This window comes from Spermophilus citellus (genome assembly GCF_964194105.1).
Source record: "Spermophilus citellus genome assembly, chromosome: 13".
In the NCBI taxonomy this organism is placed as follows: Eukaryota; Metazoa; Chordata; class Mammalia; order Rodentia; family Sciuridae; genus Spermophilus; species Spermophilus citellus.
In genome coordinates, this window is record NC_138193.1 from 10,345,029 (window position 1) to 10,370,877 (window position 25,849).

A 25,849-nucleotide genomic window follows, 5' to 3' on the forward strand; every position below is an offset into this window, starting at 1 on the left:
AATATAAAAGGAGCAAGAGGAGGAGGAGAGATAATAAAGTATTGTCAGTGATTTGAATTTTGTTTGATGTAAAGAGGTATCTTGTGGATTTTATTTAAAATTTCCCTGTGATATGTGATAGTGATCATCTTTTCATATGTTTATTTGCCATTTTTTGGTGAGATATCTTTTCAGATTTTTCTGCCCAATGTAACAAATGTACTACATTAAAACAATATATTAATAATAAGAGATCTTGTGGTGGGAAGATGGGACCTCTGTAATTTCTGATAAGGTTGTCTGAAAACTTAAATAAGAACTATTAATTTAAAAGAAGTCACACCTAAACCCTTACATAGCAATTATTACATTAAATGTAAATGGTTTAAATATACACATTAAAAATAGGGACTGGAATATGGATTTAAAAAGGTGATCCAAGTGTATGTTCTCTATAAAAACTCACTTCAAATGTAACAAAATGACCAGGTTGGAAATAATAGTATGAAGATATGTAAAGACTAATTAATGGAAAGAAGGAATGATTATAATATTGTTAGATAAAATGGACTTTAGAACAATGCAGAGTACGGAGAGTAATATCATATAATTATAAAAATATTTCACTAAGAAGTCATAATCATCCAAATATGTATATACCAAACAGCAGAGCTGTGAAGTAGGAGAAGCAAGACTGATAAGACCAAAAGGACAAATAGACAAATCCAAAATCACAATTTTAGAAAATTCAAATCTTCTGTTAACAATTAATAGTGTAATAATGAAAAATCAGTTAAAAAAATTAGAAGCATTCAACAGTCTCATCAACCGAGAGGACCTAATTGATATTTATAGAAAATTCCTTATGACAACAGGGAAATACACATTCTTTTAAAATATCCATTAGTACATATACAAAAGTAGACCCTTGGCTGGAAAACAAACGTCAACAACTTTAAAGGAATTGAGATGATAGAGTATGTTCTTCAATCACAGTGAAACCAAGCCAGAAATTAGTAATAAAATAATAGGAAAAAATTCAAACTCTTGAAAACCAAAGACACTTCCAAACAATCCACAGGTAAAAGAGGAGCTCTTAAGGAAAAAAAAAATTAAATACATTGAATTGAATGAAAATGAAAATACAACTCATAATTTTGTGGGATATGGATAAAGTAGCACTGAGAGGAAGATTCATAGCACTGAGTCGAATATTAGAAAAGACAACATGTTTCAAATTAATCATCTAAACACCCATCTTAAGAATCTACAAAAAGAAACGTAAAATAAACATGAAGCAATTAGAAGGAGGGAAATGAAACAGATCAAGCAGAAATAAATAAAATTGAAAACAGATCAATAAAACAAAACTGGTTCTTTGTAAAGATCAATAAAACTTACGGACCTGTGTCAAAACTAATAAAGGAAAAAAAAAACAGAGATAATGCAGAAACCACCAATAAGAGAAATGAAGCCGAGTGTATCCCTACCGCTTCTGCACATATTAAAAGGATAAGAGAATACCATAAACAACTCTATTCCAATTAATTTTAACCTTAGGTGAAATGGGCCTATTCTTCAAGAAACACAAACTACCGCAATTTATCCATTACAAAAAAAGATAATTTGAGCTGGGCACAGGGGTGCTCCTTTGTAATCCCAGCAGCTCCAGAGGCTGAGGCAGGAGGATCGCTAGTTCAAAGCCAGCCTCAGCAAAAGTGAGGCACTAAGCAATTCAGTGAAACTCTGTCTCTAAATAAAATACAAAATAGGGCTGGGGATGTGGCTTAGTGGTTGAGTGCCCCTGAGTTCAATCCCTGGTACTCCCCCACCCCACACCAAAACAAATGAATGTGGGCTTAGGAAGAAGGAGCTAAGGAGGGCATCAATTGTAAACAGAACACTCTTCCAAAGTAAAGGCCAAATGAGGCCATGAGTTGAAGGAAATTTCACAATAGCTCAAAAGGAGAAAGGAATGGGAGGACTGAGTCACTGCAGGCAACTTGGGAGAGGCGTTTTTTGTTTTGTTTTGTTTTGTTTTGTTTTTGGTACCAGGGAATTGAACCCAGGTCACTTAACCACTGAACCATACCCCTATCCCTTTTTATATTTTATTCAAAGACAGGGTCTCACTGAGTTGCTTAGGGCCTCCCTAAGTTGCTGAGGCTAGCTTTGAACTCACAATCCTCCTGCCTTAGCCTCCGGAGCCTCTGGGATTACAGGCGGGCACCACTGCATCCAGCTTCTGTAAGGTTTTCCTCCAGGGTAAGCAGCAATTTAGGACCAAAAAATTGGTATTATCTATCACATTGAATTAATAATGTCATTTATTAATAAATAAGAGGAATTAACATTTGATAGTATATATGGATTGCATTTTATTGTATTCATTGTCTTACTTGTTTCAAAAGTCTAAAATCATTTGTGTAAGGAAATGTCTAGTTTTAGGATTACATGTGTGAGTAACATTTTGACTAGAATTCTCAGAACCCATACTGGAGGGCCACGAGAAAACTTTTTGTTTGAGCCTTGTGCAGTCATAGAATAATTTTTAAACTGGAAAGTTCTTCAGAGATTCAGTAGAGAGGAAACTAAAACCCCAAGAGATTAAAGGACTTTCCGAAGGCCAGACAGCTAATCCACAGCAGCATCAGGTCGCATGGTGTCCTGTCCGGGCCCCCGTCCAAGGCATGGCTGTTCAGAACTGTGATCCAGGAAGCTGGATTATTCAGCCCAGGAGGCCGGGAATGCAATGTCTTGTCTGAGACAGAGCTTTGCTTTTCCTTTTGCAGGACTCTGACTTGTGGAATACAAGTTGAAAGACAAGAAGTTTAGAGAGGAGAGTGAAAAAGACAACCCACTCCACCCCTAGCACCCTACCAAGGCCAAGGTCACTGCAAACTCCAGCTCCCACCCGTGCAAGTACAGGCCAAAGAGGGCAACAGCTGAGCCGAAGGGCTATTTTTAACATTTCTAAACCACACTGGTTGCATGCCTTAGAAAATGGGCTGTATAATGGTTCTCTGTTGGAAGGTTCTTTTTTGCTTTAAAAAAAAAAAAAAAGATTCACTTTTCTAAGGGCATCTACACGGAAGGGCAGTGGATAAATTCTAAAATTCATCTTCTTGTTTTTAAACATTTAGTTGATAGTGAAATGACAGCAGTATGGTAATTATTGATTTCAAACTTAGAAATTTCCCTGTTTGTAGATGGAATTCACCTGAAACATTCTAATATGACCTGTGTTCTATTGGTTCTAACCATGCACCAAATATGCAGGGATGTTCCAAGCTGGATTTTAGGGGTGCCCAGGGATTCCTTCCGAATGCTCACAAATGCATTGACTTAGTTGCCAAATGGGGTCAGCCCATCCTACAGCTTGATTTCCTCTGTCCTGGCCCTGATACTGGTCTGACCTCGTGTCTCCCTTACCCAGGCCCATTCCTACCCTGGCGCACCTGCTGGTCCTGCTGCTGTCTCTCTGAGAGCCCACTCCTTCCCGGTTAGTAGACCCCTACACCTGCAGTCTCTTCTGTGACCTCTGCCATCCTGGGCTGGCAGACTTCTATTGTGAAAGGAGGGACGAGATGAACTGGATTTAAGAGCTGGCTGCAACGTTAAGCTAAGAAAGTGGCAAAAAATCACCCAATGCAGAGAGTAGCTTTTATACTGAGGATAGGATGGCTCTGCGACCTTAAGGGTCAGCTTCCATGCTGCAACGAACGAGCGCTGGAGACAGCATGCACCTGGAATCTCTTTATTTTTATAGGGGGACTAACAAAGGAGTTTCATAGAATGTTCTTCACCAAATAAGGCAGGGATAAGGTTTCAAGGGTGGAGTCTTGCTTCCTGATGTCTTGTGGTCAGCAGATTGATTGACATCTTGGCAAGTCACACCCATCTCAGGTGCCCTGTGAGACCTTAGGCAGAACTTGAGGGGGAGGAGCACCGGCAGCATGCGACCACTCCCTGACAGGGAGCCCGCAATGCCAGGCCTATCCCCTCACATGGCTGCAATGCACAAGAGCTCACACACAGCCCATGGATGGCTGGCCACAGGGAGTGCCGCGAAGGGTCTGTATGATGTTAAGATCATGAAGTGTAGACAGTGTCATGGAATGAACGGAACTGTTTCCTCCTCGGGGTCTCTAGTCCCTTTTTGAAGCTTCCTAATTAAGAATACATTATATATATATATATATATATATATATATATATATATATATATATATATATATATATATATATATATTTATATATATAATATCTAATATATTATACTATATAATGTATATATATTATACTATTTAATGTATATATATATATACACTATTTTGGTTTTTTTTTTTTTTTTGGTACGGGGGATTAACCCAGGGGTGCTAACCACTGAGCCACATCCCCAGCCCTTTTTAATATTTTATTTAGAGACAGGGTCTTCTTGAGTTGCTTAGGGCTAAGTTGCTGAGGCTGGCCTTGAACTTGAGATCCTCCTGCCTCAGCCTCCAGAGCCACTGGGATTACAGGCATGTGCCACCACACCTGGCTCATTTTTAAAATTTTAAAGCATTTTTCCCCCTGAAAAGGGGTCCATAGGCTTCCTAGACTGCCAAAGGGGTCTGTGGCACAGTGTTTAAGAAACACTGCCCTAGAGGGTGGTTTATCATAAAGGATATTATAAGTTATTTTTCATTTTTGTAATCAGAGAGTTTATCCCTAGAGATAGTCAAGTTGTGAGCTCTGCTCTTGCAGAATGAGAAGACTCACTGGGACATCAGTTGTTAGTTCTACTAAGATCTTGGGTCCCATTTTTTCTTCCCTTGACAGAGGACTTTGTCATCTGACTTAACAAAACCCTGGTCCTGGCTGGTGGAGTTTCCAGGTGGGTTTTTGAGTGTCCTTTTCCAGCAAGGTGCATGTTGAGGGCTGAGTTCTACCATCCAAAAAGATAATGAGGTTCTAACCCCTGCCACCTGTGAATGTGACTATATTGGAAATAAGTTCTTTTTTATTTTTGGTTTTTCTTAAACATGACAGTACAATTCATTTTGATAAAATTAACTACACACTATATATATATATATATATATATATATATATAACTTATTCTCATTAGGACCACATTCTTGTGGGTGGACACAAAGGTGGGGTTTACGTCGGTGTTTTCATATGTGTCATAGGAATACTATGTTAGATTTATTCTACTCTTTTTCCTATTTCCATCCCCACTCCATCCCTTTATTCCCCTTCATCTAATCTTTTGAACCTCTCTTCTTCCCCTCTCTACCTTTATTGTGGTTAAGCATCCACATATCAGCAAAACATCTGGCTTTTGGTTTTAGGTGGGATTGGCTTATTTCACTTAGCATGATAATCTCTAGATTCTTCCATTTACTGGCAAATGTCATAATTTCATTCTTCTTTATGGCTGAGTAAATACTCCATTGTGTATATGTACCACGATTTCTTTATCCATTCATCTGTTGATGAGCATCTAGGTCAGTTCCACAGCTCGGCTATTGTGAATTGAGCTGCTATAAACATTAATGTGGTTGCATCACTGTAGGGTGCTGACTTTAAGCCCTTTGGATATATGCTGAGGAGTGGGATAGATATATGAGAGACAGATGTTAATCTTTATCCTAGTATGGATTTCCATAATACATAGATTCCATTCTATATGGATTTCTAGTTTTCGTAGCACCCTTTGTTGAAGAGGCTGTCTTTTCTCCTGTGTGTGTGTATGGGTGTGTTTGGGGGCCTTTATTCAGTCTGAGGTAATTGTATTTAAGTGAGTTTGTCTCTGTGTCTTCTATTCTGCTACACTGGTCTTCTTGCCCATTTTGGTGCCAATACCATGCTGTTTTTTTTTTTTTTTTACTTTAGCTCTGTAATATTATTTAAGGTCTGGTGACCATGTGACCATAGAGACATAGAATGACATGTGACCATAGAGACATAGATGGCAGTGATAGGGCTACAAGCCCAGGGACCAAGGACTCTTGCTGACAACCAGAAACTAAGGAGAGGCCAGAAACTGTTGAGAGCCACAGCCAAATGGGCCCCAGCAAACTTCCAGCTGCCAGCAAACTTCCAGCTGCCGGCTGATGATTGGCTCACAGCGGCCCCAGCAACATCTAGCTGATTGGCTCCTCTGCGGTGATGTTCATTGGGCTGTTTCCCCGCCCTTCAGACTGCCAGCTGATGATTGGCTCACAGCGGCCCCAGCAACATCTAGCTGATTGGCTCCTCTGCGGTGATGTTCATTGGGCTGTTTCCCTGCTCTTCAGACTGCCAGCTGATGACTGGCTCACAGCGGCCCCAGCAACATCTAGCTGATTGGCTCCGCCATGGAGCTGCTCATTAGGGGACTTCTTTGGCTCCGCCCATGCAACCCAGCCAATCAGCCTCAAGAGCAGGAGGATTGTGGGAGGTGGTGAGGGTTGTGTGGGGGTGAGAGGCTTGGGGAAGCCGGTGGTGGCAGTTGGGCTCTGAGGGTTTTTTCCTGAGGAGCTGTTTTGTTTGGCGGTTGTAGTTCTAAAAATAAAGTTAGTTTCTTTTGACAAGTGGCTCCTGAATTGTGCCCAGCCAGACTGCGGCAAGAAACTAAGGAGGACCCCAGAGTCTCAGGGGAAGACTTGCCCTGCTGATACTTCAATTTTAGACTTCTAGCCTATAGAACTGGGAGAACAAATTTATGTTGCTTTAGGCCACCAAGATTGCAGTACCAGGCTGGGGATGTAGCTCAGTGATAGAGCACTTACCTAGAAGCATGCACAAAGCCCTGGGTTCAGTCCCTAGTAAAACACACTTGCACACGTGCACACATGTGTGCACGCACACACACACACACACGTTGCAGTATTGTGTTACTGCAGCCCTGGGAGGAATGTGTCCCAGTGTGTCCCAGGGACAATAGAGGGAAAGAGAGTGGAAAACCAATTGAGGTCACAAAACTGGTTTTGTGACTTTTAGAAGCTCGTTGCTAATAAGGTTTGTACACCAGGCAGGATCTGGTCTGAGATGAACATTAATGGTTGCATACCATCTGGCTGTGCGATTGTGGAAATATATAGTTCCCACCCACGTCCATCTGGCAGAGCCTAAAGATACCCAAAATAGCCGGACAATTGTTTGGCCTAGAGATTGGCTTAGCTCAGCAGACAGCAGGAGCCTCTCGCCCTTCTTGTGTTACCCTTGGCTAAAGCGGCCCTTATCTCACAAATGCTTCAAGTGAGGAGTGTCTCTTACATTTTTGCTCCTTTCCCCCCTTTCCCCTGGTGCCCAAACATAAGTTTAGGGAAGACTGGGTATCTCTGTTTTCCTAAGGATCCCCCTGCCCCTCAGGAAGGGCTCAAGCTTTTATGCAGCGATGCATGAAGTCTGCCCAGCAGGTGTGCTAGACCTCCCTCTCTCCTAATTCCCAGGAGTGAGCAGGACATGGGCCAGGTTAGGACTCACTTGGTTAACGCTGCAGCCTTGTTTACTCAAGAAGACAACCCTGTCACCATATATTAGGGTACCAATTCACACACCCACTTTAGAAAAAGACCTTGAGCCGGCAGGCAGAGGCATTCTGGGGTGCTGAACACCTTACCTCCCTGGTTTGGACCCTCCGGGAAGGGTAGAGGTCAGGAACCAGTCAGGGCAAGGACAACTGGCTGTTTGGGTTGTCCAGGCCAGCATGTCCACGCCCCTCCTCTTAAGTCCCCAGTTCCCTCCTGATTGGCTCATTTCCTGGAGGTGAGTCCTGAAATCTGCTGTGCTCCCAATGGGTCCATAAATAAAGCCCTTTCAATACATAAGAGCATTCACAAAACCCACCTGATCTTTCAATAAATAGTATCCCCTGGACTAAATGCAAAGTCAAATATTGACCCACTAAATTTATACTCATGTAATCTAATCTTCATGTCAGAAAAATAACCTTCAACCCTGTTCCTGATTCAGAGAGAGAGAGAGAGAGAGAGAGAGAGAGAGAGAGAGAGAGAGAGAGAAATTGCTGTTCCTTTGGTCTTACAGAAAACCATGATATCTAGTTCTGTTCCCAAAATCAAGTTTCCAGTTAAAGAGAAAACTTGCCGAAAGTGTCCACCGATCAGGTAAATGACATTAATTAAACCAATCTTGCGTCCCCAGAATAAATCCATGTGATCATGGTGTACAATCCTCTCCATGCATTTCTGGGCTCTCAGTTTACTAGTCTGGTGTCCAAGAGTTTTGTGTCTCTATTCATGAAAGATATTGGTCTATAATTTTATCTGCTTGTGACATCTTTGATTTCAATATCAGGGTTCTACTTGTCTCATAGAATGAGATGGGAAGTGTTCCCTCCTCATCCATTTTTTGGACAGATTTATGAAAAATTGGTGTTAGTTCTTTAAATGTTTGTTGGGATTCACCATGGAAACAATTTGGGCCTAGCTGGGGTGGTTTTGTTCTGTTTTTGGTTAATAGCTCTTTAATGGTCAGAGGTCTAATCAGATCTCCTGTTTCTCTTTGAATCAGTTTCAGTGGATGGTGTACGTCCATGTGGTTTTATTCCATCCCATCCAGGTTGGCCAATTTGTTGGCCTTCAGCCGCTCATGGTATTTCCTTATAATGCTTTTTATTTCTGTGAGGTTGGTAACAACGTTCCTTCTCTCGTTCCTGATTTTAGCCTGTTTTTCTTTGGTGAATCTAGCTAATTAAAGGTTTATCAATCTTGCTGACTGTTGATGTCACTGTTTTTCCCAGTGTTTCTGTTGTTCGCATCATTAATGTCTGTCCTGATTTCTTTGATTTTCTTCCTCCCATTGGCTCTGGTATCTAGTTTGTTCTTCTTTTCCCCAGTGTCTTAAGGTAAAAAGTTGGGTTATTGATTTGAGATTTTCTTCTTTTTTTAATATAGGAGTTTAGAGCAATGACAATCTCTCCTGCTCCAGCGCACCCCATCAGGATTGCTGTAGGGTGTTTTCATTTTTATTCATCTCAGAGTGTTTTCTAATTAAACTTGTGATTTCTTCTTTTTAAATTCTGACGTATTATGGATTCCTCAAATTTCTTTCTGCTTATACTGCACTTTCAAGCATTTCTATTATCTTTTTAAAAACCCACAATCCTCTCTGTAGAAGCTCATTGTTTTGAATCTCTGTGTTTTTTAATTTCCACTGGAGGTCATTTATATTCAGCTTAAAGAACTTACTTTCCTATTTCTTTAAAGTGGAACTGGTAGCCAGGATTTCTCCTATTTTGTCTCTCATTGAATCTGGCTTTGTTTCACCCCAGCTTTTGAATGATATTTTGTTGTATAGAAGTATTTTGGCTGATAGTTCTTTTCCTTTAGTGCTTCAAATACATCACCCTACTTTCTTCTGGCCTCCAGTATTTCCAAGGAAAAGTCAGCTGTTAGTCTTTTTTTTTTTTTTTTTTTTTTGCAGATCTTTCATATAGAATGAGTCATTTTTCTCTTTTTGCTTTCAAAATTTTCTTTTTGACTTTGGCCTTCAGCATTCTTACTATGATCTGTCTGGGTGTGGATTTTATTTGTGTCAGTGTAATCCTCCTTGTAATTCATCAAGCTTCTTGCAGTTAGATTGTTGGTAGACTAAATGTTTGTTTTAAAATCCATTTTAGGACATTTTCAGCAATTATTTATTCAGACTTTCTGTGCTATTTTCTCTTCCTGTCTGGTACTCTAATTAGTATATTTTGGTGTGCTTAATGTTATCCCACATTTGCCTAAAGTTCTGTTCATTCTTTTTCCTCCTTTTCTCTCTCTGTACTTCATATCTCATAATCTGTAGCTATCTGAATTAGTCAGTTCTGATGACAATAACAAAATACCTGAGGCAACTAACTTTATAAAGAGAAAAGGTTTAGCTTGTAGTTTTGGAGGTTCACAACTTACATTTTGGGAAGTTCAACATCCAAGATTGGGTGGTCCCATTGGTTTGGCCTCTGGTGAGGACAGCACACCATGGTGAGAGTACATGTAGGAACAAATTGTCACATCTCAAACCAGAGAATAGAGAAAAAGAGAGAGATTAGAGTTCCACAGTCTCCTTCAAGGGAGTACCCAATGACCTAAAGACCTCCTGCTAGGTCCCATCTCCTAAAGGTTCTACCACCTCCCCAAATAGCACCACTCGGGGGACTAGGACCTCAATACACGATCCTTTGGAGAATATTCAACATCTAAGCCACAACACTGTCTAGCTTCAATTTTGCCTATCCTTTCTACTGCCAGTTCAAATCTACAGTTTAGCCTCCCCAGTGAATTTTTCATTTAGGTTATTGTAATTTCTAACTCTAGAATTTCTGTTTGCTGCTGCTTCTTCTTCTTCTGTTTTTTTTAAATAATTCCCATCTCTTTATTAATATCCTCTACTTCACGAGACATTATCATTGTAACTCCATTGACATTTTGATTTTTCCTCATCCTGTGAATCTAATTTTAGCACATTTTCACACGACCATGATGAGCATAAATGGTTTTAGAATAACTCTAATTTTCAGTGCTTTGCCTAAATTATGGCAGTTGAAGCTTTCTTGACTATAACAGCTGTTTCGGAGGGCAAGACACAAATGCAGAGCAGTAGGACAGATCACCTGCCTGGCAGAATGAGAGGAGTGTGCTTGTCCTTTTTAAGACTTCACTGATAAGAACCAAGGCCCGTGGGTCATGAAGATGTTCGTTTTGATCACCCTTTTCTTGGATCCCCTCAAATGGTACTGGATTTGAGATGGAGGAGGAGAGTGGAGTCAGAAACTCCTTCTTATCTTGAGAAAAAGAATGATGATGATGATATGTCTAATAAGGAGCCCAAATTTCTAGTTGCAAAAAAATTCCCTTTTGACTACACCTACTATGTCCAGTGCAGGATCTAAAAAGACACACTCTCAACTATCACACACAAAGAAATTCATCAGATTCTTATCCAATTCAAGAATATTTTTAGCTGCTATGATGAGAAATTTAATTAATTTATTAAAAGAATGAAACCAGGTAGTTAATGTGTCTTGTTTTGGAGTTTCTTAGTTTATTCCTCCTCCTTCATTGTTTTGACTTTTCTTTGATTTTGTCTTTTGGGTCCCCCAGCCTTGGTGCTGTGCACTGGCTGGTACCAGGTGGTGAATGTCTTTAGGATCTTGGTGAAATAATGTGTGTGCTGAGAGCAGGAGCTGAGTGGGCAAATCTGCTTGATATATCCATCTGTCAGTATTTACTGGAATAATTATCACTAAAGACCAAAATATCAATCAAGTCTTTTTCAATAAATATAATAAATTCAAAGAATAACTTGGTTCTGAGATAGTTTTGAGGAGACAGGATATAACATTGAATATAGGTTGTATCTGTCTGTTTTCTGTTACTACAACAAAATACCCAAGGCTGGTTACTTTATAAAGAAAAGAGGTTTACTTAGTTCACAGTTCTGCAGGTTCAACTGTATGGTGCTGAGATAAGCTTGTCTCTGGGATGCCTCAGGATGGATAGCATCTCCAAGGTAGGAGAGGGAAGAGATTACATGGTGAGACAGGAAGCCACTGAGGGGAGGAGCCAGGCTTGCTCTTTTATAACTCTCTTGAGAACTGAAGGGACCCACAAGAACTATGCTAATCCCTTCTGAAGGCAGCTCCTCTGATGACCTGAATTCCTCCAACGAGGCTCCACCTCTTAAAGGTTCTGTACCACTCTCAACTTCATCATAGTGGGGGACAAGCTTCCAACAGAGGGACCCATGGAGGACATACTCAAACCATATCCAAACCACAGCAGGTTCATTGAAAACCCCAGCATAAAACTCATGGTTGGCCCAAGATGCAGGACAAAGGCATAGTGACGTAGTACTTGCTGTCTGTTGTCATACTTCCTACAAACATTTCTAAGTACCGCAGCATGTTGTACAGGGAGCTCGCAAACCCCAGGGTCTCTGACTTTAATGTCTTAGATGGAGCAGTATGTAAGTTCAAGGACAGACTCTATCTTGAGGCCTAAGCAGGTTCTCCTAAAGGAAAAGACGGCCACTCTCCCTTGCATTGTTTTATTATACCGTTCCTAAAGACACACCAACATACAGGTGGTAATGTGTTACATTAAAACCAAAAGGAACTGATAAATCAAACACAGAAAGGCCCCAAAGCCCAGTACCACCCAAGCTGGCCTTCCTGGTATTACTGCCAAAGAGCGGGGCCCAGGGTCTAGGTTCTGAGTAGCCCACAGAGCCTAAGAGTGGAGTGGGAGAGACAGCTTCATGGCCAGGGCAGCTGAACGGGGTCTCTGGACCCTCCATGCACAGCACAGACTGGAAGCAAACCCTGCAATCAGGTTGAATCAAAGGCATCTCGGGGTTCCTGCAGGAACCTCCCACGGGGGAAGTCCAGGCCTGGCCATTTGTGTAATAATGGAGTGAGAGCTCTGCTCAGTTTTGAGGTCTGTTGTATTTTACACAATGAAATCCATGACTCTCCTTCGCTGACGCTTCTCACTTCCCAAGGTGGGTGGCAAGCAGGTCACTTGCAGGGCAAGCAGGATCGAGAAACTGGCAGGTTGAGATGTCCACTGTAGTCCCTGGGCCATTTTAGATTCAGTTCTGCACTCTTAGCATTCATGTTCCCGGGAGGAGCAGACAGGATGCTTTGGGAACACGTGTCCTCTTATGTACCCCTCATGGTGGGACATGCTGGCTGAGGGTCCAGGCATCAGACGAGCCTTGTCAGTGACCCCACGGCAAGGACTTGACCGGGGTTGATCAAGAGAACTTGCAGCTAACACTGATGAAAAATTTTAATTTCCAAGCTTTAATTAAGTTAATTCAGAAGACATAAAAGAATGCTGAGTGAAAAACTTCTATGTCTCTAAACATTTATTTTCTTTCCCTGGAAGCAATCAATACAGCAGTTTCTCCAGTTTCCTTCCAGAAATAGCTTATGCAACCAAGCAATCACATATATGTTCTTAAAGAAAAAAAATGGATTTGTGCCAGATTTTTATATAGTACATAACACTAAGTGTACATTTTCTTTCACTTCAGGGGAAATGGTTTTCAGTTTTTCAAATTACAAAATATGCATATTTATTATAGAAAATACACAAAGGAAAAGTAAGAAAATGAGAATTGTTCATTATGCTGCATTTGGACATAGCCTCGAGTGACCTCGGATTATTTATATATCCTTCCAGTATTTTTACATGACATGTATAATATATTTCCTTGGGGTCTTGTTTTGTTTTTCTCTTACTACAGTGAGTTGCAAATCAACCTTTCCAAGTCATTAACTGTATATTCTGGACTTTTTTTTTTTTTTTTTTTTTGGTACTAGGGATTGAACCCAAGCACACTTTACCACTGAGCCACATCCCCAGCCCTTTCTATTACTTTATTTTGAGACACCATCTCACTAAGTTGCTTAGGGCCTTGCTAAGTTGCTGAAGCTGACCTCAAACTTGTGATCTTCTTGCTTCGGCCTCCCATGCCTTTGGGATTACAGGAGTGTGCCTCTGCACCAGGCTTGACTTCATTTTTTTTCTTTTCATTTTGTACTGAGGATTGAAACACCCAGGAGGGCTTAACCACTAAGCCGCATCTCTAGTCCTTCTTTAAAAATTTTTATTTAAAGACAGGGTCTCACTAAATTGCTTAGGGCCTCACTAAGTTGCTGAGGTTGGCTTTGAACTTGTGATCCTCCTGCCTCAGCCTCCTGAGCCACTGGGATTTCAGGCATTCACCACTGCACCCAGCTAGACATCACTTTTCAATAGCTTGTTTATATGTAACATAGTTTATTTAACCAAGATCTCTTATTTGAAACTGACTTTGGTTATAGTTTTGCACCTTTGTAAGCCTTAATTTGATATATAGTCATCCTTTATTTATGGAAGACTTTATAATTTAGGTGAACATTTCCTAAGAGAAGAAAACAGTCCTTGTCTTGATTTTGTATGTCTCCAGGGCACTGGACATAGCTAGATGACTTTGACTATTACAAGGACATATCTGTAATAAACAGACAGGATAGCATTCTTTCACTTAGAGTTACAGATTCTATTGAGGGTTCACCAGGGATCTGTTCATTCTATTTACAGAAAGAATTGTGACTTGGGGTCTTACATACAAAACAAAGTCAGAAGAAGGGCATCTGGCCTGGCGTAGCGGCACATGCCTATAATCCCAGAGGCTTGGGAGGCTGAGGCAGGAGGATCACAAGTTCAAAGCCAGCCTCAGCAAAAGCGAGGCACTAAGCAACTCAGTGAGACTCTGTCTCCCAATAAAATACAAAATAGGATGGGGATGTGGCTCAGTGGTAAAGAAGAAGAAAGGCATCTGTTTACAGTAAGCACACCCTCTATGATTCCCATTCAGTTGGGACAAAAGAATACATTTTGCACCCTGGAGAGCTGTAGGGCACCCAGACCACCTGAAACACACCAGATAAAATGCTTTCTGCACTCTACAAAACCATTTCACACATTATTAAAAGCTACTTTCCCTGCTTCTTAGGACGAGTGTGTTTTATTTTATTTTTTTTTCAAAGAGAGAGTGAGAGAGGAGAGAGAGAGAGAGAGAGAGAAAGAGAGAGAGAGAGAGAGATAGAGAGAGAGAGAGAATTTTTTAATATTTATTTTTCAGTTCTCGGCGGACACAACATCTTTGTTGGTATGTGGTACTAAACAATGAAGTCTGAGGGCTTGGTGAGCATGCGTGAGGTCCTGGGATCAGTCTCCAACACTGTGAATGTCTAAAGGATGATGGTCACGGGCCTGGGGGTTGTCGCTCAGGAGCAGAGTGCTTGCCTAGCATGCAGGAGGATCCGTCTCCTAGCACTAAAAACTGAAGAGGATCGTCATAGACCATTCATTGTGTTCTTGTTTATTATTATTCTCAGTGAAGCGGCAGAATCTTTGTAGCTTCTTCAGTCTCCAAAGAGGTCTTCTCCATTCCTAACTGTGAATCTCTAAAGTAGGAACAAAGAGAAATGCTTCCAGGAAAAGGACCAGATGAGCCAGAAGGAGGGGAGAGAGAGCATACCTTTAAATGTACGCTCCATTTGTGATTCAGCTGCAGTTTGACATTTCGAGTCAAGAGGGATATCTGGGGACCACTGCTGTGCTGACAGAGCCCGTGCTGGGCTATGGAGAGAGCCAGGGGGACAAGGACAGTGTGCCCCGTAGTCGTGGCGACACTAGGGCACCTGATGCCTTTCTTCTTTCGAAGGACACTTGCACCATCAGCCCCAGGCTGGGTTTAGGCTTGTGCATGTGGACAGCAGTCTCCTGCAAATCTCTGAATACATTTATAAAGAAGAAAATCTCAGGTCTTTTCTTCACTGGAAACTAGACTCTTGACTATTATCTGCAGAAGGAAGATATTTCTAGGGTTTGCCTTTCCTGGAAGGTATAAAAAGCTTTTCTTTTCTTTTGAGACAGGGACTCACTAAGTTGCTAAGGCTGGCCTTGAACTTGTCATCTTCCTGCCCAATACCACCTCCCCTGCAAAAAAAGCATTTCTATTTGTGAATTTTTTAATGATCATCCTTAGAATGCTGATAGAAGAAGTTCCAATACTCTCAAGAAGACTACTTTTATACCTTTCAAAAAAAAAAAAAACTGTTTTTTTCCACAATGCATCTGATCTCACAATGGACCCAACACCCTAAAAAAATTACAGTTCTGGCTGGGTGTGGTGGTGCACACCTGTCATCCCAGGGACTTGGGAGGCTGAGGCAGGAGAATAGCTAGTTCAAAGCCAGCTTCAGCAAAAGTGAGGTACTAAGCAATTCAGTGAGACCCTGTCTCTAAATAAAATGCAAAATAGGGCTGGGGATGTGGCTCCGTGGTTGAGTGCCCCTGAGTTCAATCCCCAGTACTTCCCCCCACACCCCCCCCCAAAAAAAGTTGCACTTCTGTCTTTCAGGAATAAGATACAGTCAGCCAAAGTTCATGAACTAATCTACATAAGCCTTGAAACATGGGCCACTGTTTTTTTAAAAAAATTTTTAAACTTTTATTTTTAAATAATTGTAGACTCACAGGAAGTTATAAAAATAGTACTGAGAGTTCCCCATACTTTCCCCTCAGCTTCCAAGGGTAACACCTCATATAGCTGTAGTGTACTATCAAAACCAGAAAATTGGCATTGATATTGGTGCTATTGCTACGATTCTTTTTTGACATCTGACAGTGTAAGACCTGAAAATTGAAAACTAAAACCCATGAAAAGGAATGAGTTCCATCTACTGAGATGAACTTGTCCCAGGTTTAAGTTCTCCACACCCCACCTGCTGATGCTATCTGGGTTTTGTAATTTAAAATGCTGTCTCCTATAAAAACTGCTAATCCCAGTCTCCAATAGGCAGAGCGGCCTCTCTGATCTTTTGCTCCTTGTCCCTAGCAGATAACTTTCCCTTGCGCCACTGAAGGGGAAGGGGACATCCTTGGGGGCCTCTCCTGGGGGTGTCTAATTTCTTTTCCTCCTTCCCTCCCTCCCTTCTGGTATTGGATTGAACCCAGGGCCTCACCTGTATCAGGCAAGGGCTGTACCACTGAGCCATATCTCCAGTCCTTTTTTAAAACATTTATTTTTTAGGTGTAGATGGACACAACACAATGCCTTTATTTTTATGTGGTCTGAGGATCGAACCCAGGTCCTGCCTGTGCTAGGCGAGTGCTCTACCGCTGAGCCACAATCCCATCCCCTCCAGTCCTTTTAAATTTTTATTTTGAGACAGGGTCTTGCTGAGTTGCCAAGGTTGGCCTCAAACTTGGGATCCTTCTGCCTCAGCCTCCCAAGTAGCTGAGATGAGAGTTGTGCCTCACGTGCCTGGGTTGCTCACATTTATTTATTTATTGCTTTTAAAACCTTTTATTTAAGTGATTCTGGATTCATTTTTTCAGGTTCCTACAGTTGGAAAAGAGAATCAATTCTTGTTTTGTTTTTTAAACTAGGAAACATCAACACTTTTCTCTACTCCTTTTGCCCAGTAAAAGGAGATCCGTGAAAGATGTCTAACTGAAACTCTCTGATCCAAGGAACTGGGGCTAATCATTAACCAGTTAATTGAAAATGTAGGAACCATCACCAAAGAATGACACATAGATCTCACCGACTTCCTCTAACTTGGCTCAGATGGATGTATTCATTCCCCAGTGTTTTGATGTTGGGTTGCAGGGGAAAAAAAATGTGCTTTAGTGGAAAACTATGCATTATTAATAGTGCCCCCCCCGCCTTATCAAGTTGATCTGTCAGAGTTATTGTAAAAATCTATACTTTGCTGGTAACTGAGAGACCTACAAACTGCCTCCTCAGCTAAGGATTGACTTTCCTCTCCCCAGGAGAAAAGTCGGTCTGTGTCCATCTGCACTTTCAATTCCACATGACTCCTTATAAATTTGTTCTGCTTTGACTTCTTCTTTGCCCATTCCTTCATCTGATACATGTAATAAGATCTTTTACATGAATTCACTTTTATATCTGAATGAGTGTCCTTTTCCTTTTTCCTCAACTTTTATCAGGGTCAAGATTTTCTCTTTGAAAAATTGTTCACTGGTCAGAGTTTCTTCTCTTTCTCTCAAAGATTACACCCAGACACCGATGATTTCCACTTCCACTCTCCATAAAGTGGAAATAGAGCTTCAAGATACCTGCAAGACAGTTTGGGATCTGAACACTTCTGGATTGACATGTCTCCTTATTTCCTGTCCCTAGTCATTTAGGAGGGTCTCACCTACTCTGAAAATAATAGCAGTTACTTTTTGACTGTTATGGGTTGGATAAGATTTGTCCCCACCAAAACTCATGCTGAGACTTGGTCCCATTGTGGCAGTGTTGGGAGGTATGGCCTGGTAGGAGGAACTTGGGTCATAGAGGTGGAGCCCCCATGAATGGCTCAATACCCATCTGAGTGAGTTCTCGCTCTTGTGAGACTGGATTAGTTACCTCTAGAGCAGATTGTTACAAAGTGAGTCTATTTTTGTTTGTTTGTTTGTTTGTTACTATTGATGCCCTCCACCACACTATGACACAGCACGGGGCCCTTGCCAGATATGGTGACCTTGACTTCCCTGCCCCCAGAGCCATGAGGAGCATAAACCTCTTTTCTTTATAAATTTCCCAGTCTCAGGTATTCTGTTAGAGTAAGAGAAGATGGTCTGAGACAGCGGCATGGTATTTCCAAAGCATTCATCCTGAGTTTCATAGACATATGATTTTTTTCCCTTTTAGTATTTATTTTTCACTAATTTTATTCAATCACATAACACGAGTCTAACCAGTTTCAGTGGATGTGAACATGAACATATCTGACATGGTAAACATATAACGCCGTTGGCTGGAGCAGGGCCTGCACACCACTGACTTACCAGTCCCGGGAGCTTTCTGTGCTATGGTCACTCTGAGGTGCTGGGTTAACCCTGTGAGGACACCGAGGGAAGGCCAGTTCCCAGCCTGTGTGGCAGAGACTGGCTGACTGTCCACATACATCCTTCTCCCAATGTGCGCTTAGCTAGACCTCATATGCCAGACTCCCTGGTAGTCACTGTGGCCCTGGAACTCCATGCTAGCCGACGGGGCTTAAGCAAAAGGGACAAATGTCTCTTCTAGGTCTGCCCCATGGAAACCTCCCCCTAACTCTCTCCAGCTTTCTTTCCCTTCTGCTGGATTGAGTGAGACAACCACCTTCAAAGTCGTTGATCAAGATGGCAGAGCCAAAAGACATTAAGAAGCCTGGTTCCGCAGATCACTGCTTGGAGGACTATCACTTTTTGGCCTCTATCTGAAGAAGATACGAACTTCCGTTGTGCTTGAAGCAGTCTGGATGTCTGGGTTTGCTTGGTACAGCAGTGAGCACCATTGTCACTGAGCTAAAGCTTCCGGGCCGCCCCACGGCTGATCCCTCTGTTTCCACTGGTTGAGAGGAAGACCAGTCTTTCCGTGGGATTCTCTGCTCAAAGCACGTCCACAAGCGCAGTTAGTGTGATGCAGTGGCCCCCCGTGAGACATCCTTTAAAAGGAGAGCAGCTGGATTTAGGCTTCTCGCATCTTTTCACAAGACGCCTTGGGGACCCTACTGCGTATCAGGCCCTGTTCCAGGCCCTGCAAATATGCAGCAAAGTTGACAGACAGTGGGGACAGACAGGAGCAAAACGACTGATGCTGTACAAGACAGCTGGAGATGTGTGCTACGAAGAAGGGCCATCAGGGAGGGCGGATGGAGAGCTGAGGAGGCAGGAGATGTCTGGGATCTCCAGGGTCCTGGTCAAGGAAGGGCTCAGTGAGAAGGTGGTGAGGGGCAAGTCAATGCCTAGCTGGGGGAAGAGCATGCCAAGAGGTCAGGTCAGAAAACACAAGGCCTCCTAGAGACGCACTCAGGTTAAAATTCTACTTCCAGGACCCAGTTTAAGCCTAATCCAACCTGGGCTGGGGTGGGAGAGGATGTCTTCAATGGCCACGCTCCTGAGCACGTAGGCCCTGGTGCTCATGTTTTCTCTTAAACTCCAGACCAGTACACCATCACAGGGGGCTTGCTTGGCTCCTTGGCCACACCTGTGGTTTGGGCCATCCTCACTGTTTTTGCCTTGCTGCAGGACCACGGTGCCACCACTCTTGGTGGTTTGCATTCCACCTGGCTCTTCCCTCCCTATCTCTGTCCTTTCGGCCTGACCAACGAGACAATCACTTCTAGGAAAACTCAGGCTGATCACACTCCTCCCCTGAACCTCTGCAAGGTCTCTCTGCAGCCCTTTTCCTCACAGCCCCTCCAAGTGCTACCCTGAGCTGCGTCTTCTGGGCCAACCCATCCTGGTCCTCTGGCTCTAGCAGCCTGCATTGCTGTCTCCCCCACAGCCCTGGGTCCAGAAGGAAGGTTTATGCCTCAGAGCTCATCCAAGCCCCTTCCCACAGATTCAAGCTCAGATAGAACGGGGGTTTGGCCAACGTTCACACCTGAACCTTTCAGAACCACGGGATCCCTGACAAATGAGAACCCATGAGGGGCTCAGGAGTGTAATCGACTTGACCCAGGAGTAGGGTTTGGGCCCAACATCTCTGGTTCTCAGCCCTTCCACATTCTTACTGTATTTTGGTTCGGTTACATATGACAGGAATTATTTAATTATTAATGGCTGCGACCTGTATGGCCGTTAATTCAGGTACCAGAGGGGGCGATGAGAAGACGAAGGAAAGACAGACAGACACACAAATAGAGAAAAAGCTGGGGCTTGGTGGGTCACTAAACCCCAGCAGGGAGGGAGACGGTGACTCAGAACCAGCTCAGCACATTTACTATGTAAGCTTTAAAACCAAAAATGTTATTATGAGAAAGTTTCTTCAAAACAAGCAAAACCAAGGTCATAGGTATGAGTAGCCCAATTATGATTATCAGCTTCTGCCCACAATTTTCTACCCCTGGGAAGCTGGTGTCTGAACTTCAAGGTCAAAAAACTGATAGTTCTCTGGCTGGCACAGAATCTCCTTTTGAACAGGGTGTCACCATAGCAACTGGGCAATCTTTAATGGGCAACTTTGCACTGAAAGTTCCCAGGAGAGGTATTGCCTGTGTCCCAGGACAGCTCAAGAACCATAATTCAGTCACTGCTCCCAAAATTTCATGTTTGTCAGGTTTACAGTGTTTGGTTAATAAGCCTCCAATTGTAAGTTGTAGTTAAAAGAAAGACCATCTTACTACAATTGTGCAGTCACGAGGTTCCCATGTGTGGGGTGAGTGAATAAAGAACAGTATGCCCTGACTGTGTTCAGGTTGACAGAGCCGCATACCAGAGGCCAGGTGACTTATAAACAACATACATCTATTTTGCACAGTTCTGGAGGCTGGAAGTCTGAGCTCAGGGTGCCATCATGGTTAGGTTCTGGCAAAGGCCTTCTTTGGGGCTGCAGAATGCCAACTTCTTGTTGTGTCCCCACATGGTGGCCAGAGTGATGTAGCTCTCTGGCCTCTCTTTGTAAGAACACTATTCCCATCATGAGGGCTGTACCTTCATGACCTTGCTATCTCCAAAGGTCCCACCTTCAAATACCATGACATTGGGAATTAGATTTCAACATATGAATTTGGGGGACATATAAACATCTAATCCACGTGGAGCCCCATGTACCAGGCCCTTGATTTTATACAGTCGACAAACAGACACACTTCAGTAAATGGAGTCACAGTTGCTTTTTTTTGGGCTTCCCTTTTCTGCATCCCTCCCCCAAACCCGAAAACAAAATAACAACAAAAACCCAAAAGAAGACCTCTTTCTGTTCTGAAGAAACCCAGAAGTGGAATTGCTTCACAGACAATGTATGCATTTTTATCTTTGAAAAAGCAATTCTTTAGCCAGGCACATTTCTGTCATCCCAAAGGCTCGGGAGGCTGAGGCAGGAGGATCACCAGTTCTTTTTCAGTATGGCTCTACGGAATTTCTTCTTCACATTATTTGTGATTTACTCCTAGTTCTGTTCTTTCCAGAAATGCAGTTGGGAGTCGTAAAGGCTTGGCCTGCAGCCTTGCAAAGGCCTGGAGCTTGGTGATCAACAGGAAACTCAAAAGCTCTGCACTGAGAGAGGGATAAAGGTCCTATGTCCATAGGCCACCTTTTAAAACCACCCTTTCCATGAAGGAGGACTTCGAGAGACAAATGGCACTTGAATAATGACTTCCTGGGAAACTTGTTTAAACTTTTACTATGGTTAAAAATAAACAATTTCTTCCTGCTATCGTGTGTCAACGCTTCAAGAACCTGGCTCAGTCATCTATTGCAGGAAGGACATGTGCGAAGCTCAGCAATAAGCCTGAACGCTGGGACTTGGAGTAGGCAGGCCTGACAACTTGAGTGATGACATGGGGACAGGAGCTTCTGCTGTATAGAGCCCTGGGTAGGTGAGGGTCGAGGGGACCTACCTTCCTCCATGAGGCCTTAGCCATGGTGAGAGTCTTTACCAACCTCAAGAAGTGTTAAAAAAAAAAAAAAAAAAAGAGGACTGAGAATGTGTCTCAGTTGCAGGGCACTTGCCCTGTGAGGTCCTGGGTTCAATCTCCAGCACTGCAAAGTAACAAACAAAACAAAACAAAAGAAACAAGAATCTCCCTCCCCTAAACCCCACAACAAAATAACAACAAAAACCCCAAAGAAGACCTCTGTCCTGTTCTGAAGAAACCTAGAAGTGGAATTGCTTCACAGACAATGTATGCATTTTTATATTTGAAAAAGCAATTGTTTAGCCAGATGCATGCCTGTCATCCCAGAGGTTCGGAGGCTGAGGCAGGAGGATCACCAGTTCAAAGACAGTCTCAGCAAAAGTGAGGCACTAAGCAACTTAGGGAGACCGCGTCTCTTAATAAAATCCAAAAAAAGGCTGGGGATGTGACTCAGTGGTTAAATCCCCCTGGATTCAATCCCTAGTAGTCTGTTTGCATGTCCCCCACCCCCTCCCCGCCAAAAAAAGCAATTATTTAGCTGGGCATGGTAGTGCACACCTGTAATCCCAGTGGCTCAGGAGGCTGAGGCAGGAAGATCGCAAGTTCAAAGCCAGACTCAGCAGCTTATGAAGGCCTAAGCAATATATTGAGACCTTGTCTCAAAAAAAAAAAAAAAAAAAAAGGCTGGAGATGTGGCTCAGTAGTTCAATGCCCCTGGGTTCAATCCTTGTTTTTTTCTTTTTCTTTTTTAAAGTAATTGTTTAAAAAATATTCTTCTGAATTCAATCTGCTAGCATTTTACCTAGGAATTTTGTGTTTAGATCCATGGATGGGAGTGTTCTGTCTTCTCATGTTCTTTTCCTCAGTCTTCAAGGAGGGGGGCATCCTGATGTAAGTGGGTCAGAGTCCAGGATGTTGGTGGTACTAAGTTCATACGTTATGGGCTTTAGTGTGCTTCTCCCTCCTCTGCAGACCCTCCTCTCCCTCTTGATCTCACATAAGCACTGGCAGTCCAGATTTCCCCTCCAGGCTTGGGAAGAACCTGGTGCAAAGATCTGAGCACAGAAGGAGAGAGGGTCTAGCCTATACTCACGCAGGGCTGCAGGTCACCTAGGATAAGGAGGACCCTTAAGGCCCCTATGCCTTTGTCCACATCTCCCAGGAACCCTAGGAAGAGGATGACCAGGGTGAGGCAAGATTCAGCCCATTCCTGAACGCCATTTCCATATGTTCAAAAGCTCATCCCAAGAGCAGAGTCTTTGCCAAGTTTTAGTCTTGGTATCTATTTTGAAGAGTGACTTAAAAATGTCAAGCATGTGGGACTTTTGGTGTTTATATGAAATATTTTTTGCACCTTCTTAATTTATTATTGCGATATGATAGATGGTCTACCAGGCAGCTAGTTCCTTCAAGAGCAACGCCCTGAGGCCAAGGAGTTGTTAGCAAGCCCTGTGGGAGGGAAGGGGAATTAGGAAATACAGCTGCTTCATGCCCTTTGAGATGAAAATGTGTCCTGTTATAGATCCATTCAGCAGGGGTTTTGCTGGGGCTCCATTTCCAGCTCTAAGTGAGCACTTCAGCTGAGATGACACAAAATTACTTTTGGAGAAGATGAAACCAACAATTGATCAATACAGCATATAATTAAGAGGAGAAAGTGAAGAGTCAGGGGGCCAAGATTCAAACTCTGAAACTATTAGTGAAGTGGCCCTAGAGATGTTACTTAATCTTACATCTCAGTTTATTTATTTACCTATGGAGATATTTTCACAGCTCCCTTGTGGAGCTTTTCTAAGTTTTAAATAAGGTAATATATTTAAAGTGCTTAGAACATTAGTTTGGAATTCAGTAAATTCTAGCTTTCTTTTTTTTCCCCAGTTCTGGGGGTTCAACCCACAGCTGCTCTACCATTGAGCTACATTCCAGCCCTTTTTATTTTGAGAAAGGGTCTTGCTAAGTTGCGGAGGCTGACCTCAAACTCATGATCCTCCTACCTCAGCCTTCTGAGTCGCTGGTATTATAGGTGTGAGCCGCCTTGCCGGGCTCTGGCTATTACTTATAAGGATTGATTCCATCTGGTAGAAGCGAGCACTATAATCATCAAGGATGGAAGACTTATGCCTAAAAGCTTTGTTCCTCATGAAAATTGGTAGAGTGACAGCCAGGATCCTGCACTCCCTCCCCATATAATGAACACTGGACCCAAGAACATCAAGTATAGGTGATCCCTGACTCAGGATGTTTGATTTGTGATTTTTCAACTTTAGGGAGATGCAAAAGTGATAGGTGTTTAGTAGAACCTACATCTGAGTCTTGAATTTGGGTCTTTTTCTGGGCTAGTGCTACAGGGTATGAGATGCTGTGATATCTTCACCAGGAGGAGCGCCGTCCGAAGCTGACACTCTATAGTGTGTTGCGTTGCTCAACTATGGTGTGCGGTAAATTGGATATATTAAATACATTTATTTTTTGGCACTGGGAGTTGAATGCAGTGTGTTTAACCACCCAGCCACAACCCCAGCCTTTTTTTTTTTTTAATGTTTTATTTTGAAACAGGGTCGTCTCTCTAGGGCCTCGCTAAATTGCTGAGGCTGGCTTTGAACTTGTGATCCTCTTGCCTCAGCCTTCCAAGTTGCTGGGATTACAGGGGTGAACCACTGAGCCCAGCTAAATGCATTTTTGACTTACAATATTTTCAACTTATCATAATGAGTTTATTGTGAATGTAACTCCATTGTGAGTCGAGAAACATCTGTATAGACAGATGTCTGTTGAGACTCTGCCTTCCCCTGGCCCCACCCACCTCTCCCAAGGCTGCCCATGATGACCAAAACCCCCTTCCCCAAAAGTGCTAAAAAGGGTTTAACAGAGACTGTTGCCTGACCCAGTTGCTCCATGTGCCCCTTTCCTCCCTTCTCTTCAGAGAGAGGGCCACCCTTTCAATTCCATCTCAGGCTCTTCCACACACTGCTATACAATTCCCTTGAATGCGCTCTCTCTCTTTCCTCTAGTTCCAGTTTTTGTAGTGGGTTTTGGAAAATTGCTTTTCCTCTTTTCATTCCATTTATCACTCTCTGTCCCCCACCAAAGATCTCAATCATCCAATCAGTGTCAGGGATAGATTTGTATAAAGAAAAAGAAAAACCACCGGACCTGAAAAGTAAACAGCACAAAGGTCAAATGACAAGGAAATGGCAGTCACAAGAGTGTATATGGTTGCTGAGAATGTGGTACTGATAGGTCCTCCTCCCAGTCTCAGAAGGCGGAGAGCAATTACTGGGGTTGGAGCCTCCAAGGGAAGGCTTCCCTGAAGGACCTGAAAAGCTGTATTTCCCAGGCTGTGGCAATCCCAATCAAAGGGGTGGCCTAGGAAAAGCCAGCCGTACTTAGAGGCAGGGACTAGTTAATCTCTCTTGGGGGGTTAGTATTGGGTGAACCGATTCTTTAGTACTGTGTAGTTTAAAGATTTTTTTTTAATTGTCTTTGGTTTTCGGTGGTTATGAACAGCAGATGTCATTTTCAGGGCCAATGCTGTACAATTTTATAACTTTCTAGAATGATTTGTGATCTGAAGAGAAACTTTTCACTATTCTTTATAAGAGCACCTAAAAAGGGGGGGGGGAATAAATCTCTGTGGTTGAAGTAGACTTTTCTGTTGGGGACAGAATTACTTAGTTCTAATATTAATTGGGTCTTATTAGATTGTTGACTCATAAACCTACAAATGATCACGTTACTTCTTCAGTTTGAAAACCGAAATCACAGCGTAATAAACCCCATACTAAAAGCAATACTTGCCTGTGGGATCTTTTATTCAGGATTTAAGGATGATTTTCATAAGCACATTTTTTCTGGTACTAGTGCCTGAAAAATCATGGTATATATTCTGAACCCTTGATGAGGCAAAACTAAAACAAGGGTTAAAAATAAAGTTGAATGGGGGAAATAATGCCTACAGAAATTTATTTTATATTT

At 42.5% G+C, this 25,849-nt stretch overlaps 1 protein-coding gene across 1 annotated transcript in view; it reads left to right on the plus strand.

The window, feature by feature from the left end:
• Positions 1-2,115: 2,115 nt before the first annotated feature.
• VWA3B (von Willebrand factor A domain containing 3B) overlaps positions 2,116-25,849 on the plus strand; it is a 225,563-nt gene continuing 201,829 nt past the window's right edge. The window contains exons 1-4 of the mRNA XM_081265190.1: positions 2,116-2,244; positions 2,772-2,901; positions 3,416-3,481; positions 21,425-21,831. The gene's annotated coding sequence lies outside the window, so the exon portion shown is untranslated. The remainder of the gene's footprint in view (positions 2,245-2,771; positions 2,902-3,415; positions 3,482-21,424; positions 21,832-25,849) is intronic.